Source organism: Mandrillus leucophaeus, unplaced genomic scaffold (genome assembly GCF_000951045.1).
Source record: "Mandrillus leucophaeus isolate KB7577 unplaced genomic scaffold, Mleu.le_1.0 Scaffold721, whole genome shotgun sequence".
Taxonomy (NCBI): domain Eukaryota; kingdom Metazoa; phylum Chordata; class Mammalia; order Primates; family Cercopithecidae; genus Mandrillus; species Mandrillus leucophaeus.
The window spans coordinates 2,148,806-2,150,662 of NW_012107820.1; positions in this window are offsets into that span (position 1 = coordinate 2,148,806).

The window sequence follows — 1,857 nt, forward strand, 5'->3', positions numbered from 1 at the left end:
ACAACTTTACCCAAGCAAATCACATCTGTGAAAAATATATAACTTTATTTTATTCATGAGAAAATGTCAATAGTGAGACAGTCTGCTAAAAAACTGACCAGTACTCTCAAAACTGTCAAGTTCCTGAAAGACAAAAAAGATTGAGGAACTTTCCAAAATTAGAGAAAATAAAAGAGATACAATTAAATGAAATGTGGAATCATTGGATTTTGGAATAGAAAAGGGACATTAGTGGAATAATTGGAAAATTTTGAATAAGATCTATAGGTTAATTAATAGTAAAAAAGTATTAAATCAGTGTTCATTTTCTGGTTTCAATAACACTACTATGAATAAATAAGTTGTCAACATTTGGGAAGCTGGGCTCAGGGTTATACAAGAATCATATGCACTGTTCTGCAAAGTTTTTGGAAATCTAAATTTTTTTTAAAGTTGGGCCACATTTATAATTTTTTAGAAAGGGGGAAAGAGTATATAGAAAAATGTTAACAGTAGCTATTTTCCACAAATAATTTGTTGACATGCCAGACATTATTTTGGTACTAGGGCTACAGCAATCAATAAGACAGAAAAATCCCTGCTCTTATGCAAGGTTCTCTTCTTCATAAGGTAAACAGAATATATGCAAGATCATTTGAGCTAGTGTTAAATACTGTGTAGAAAGTAAATCAGGGTAAGGCAGTAGGAACAGACTGTATGGGTCACTACAGCTGAAGTGGTCAGGACATCTCTCTTTGAGGGGCTGTTAATTGAATGAGACCTGAGTGACCTAAGGAACTGACTCTGTATGGAAAAGACATTTTGGGCAGGTTAAAAGCAAAGCAGAGGTCCTGGGGCAGAAGCAAGTATGAAGTGTGTTAAGAAGAGGAAGGCCAGCCTAGTCAAAAGTGGAATGTTACTAGCTTTCCAAGTAAGACTGAAGCAGTATGCATCATCCAGAACAGGTAGCTAGGGTCAGGAGTTTGCATTTTATGTACAAAAGGAAGTGATCAGGTGGTTTTAAGAGGGTGGGACATGATGTGACTGGGATTTTTTTAAATGTCATTTCATTTTTTGTGGGAAACGACCTGCAAGAGGAGGAGGGCAGCAGAAGTGAGGTCTGTTGGGAGGGCCATTGCACAAGTCTAGAGAAGGAGAGTTGGTGGCTTGACTAGGGTGATCAGTAAAGTGGCAGAGTTGCAACTGGCCCTGGATGTATTTTGTTGGAGGTAGAGCTGAGTAAATTTTACAGAGGGACTGAATGTTCTGGTACAGGGAAAGCAAGGAATCCAGGATAATTCCTTGTTTTCTTGTCCAATTTGGGTGGATTTTGGTGCCACTTACCAGGAAAGAGTGATAGAGGAACAGTTTTCTGGGGGAAAAATCAAGAATTCTGTTCTGGACATATTAAATTTGAGACTTTTTAAAGACCATTATTTAATGTTTTTGCAATGATTAATGAATATATGTAAATGTATTTTTTTAGGAGCTTTCCATTTTGGGAAGAAAATGAAGTAGGTTTTGGGAACATTCAAAAATGTTAGGCAAACTGGGTGCTAAAATTATTTAAATAAAGACAGAGGTATATCTCACCTGGAAAAGTGATCGAGAGGAGACTAATATATAGGACAAAAGGCTCCATCCCAAAAAGTAGCACTTGTAGAATGCACAAGTAAAAGTGATGTATTAAATTTGTTCCTGGGCGTGAACAATGATGAGCATCCATAGGTGAACTTTTTACAACTGTCATCACCCACATAAATACAACATTTGTCAAAAGAAAAATAAAATCATGCAACTATCCTTCAAGTTTAGAAAAGGGAACTCTGCTCAAATGTGCATGTAGAAAGAGATATAATGGTATGACAACTTCTCTTT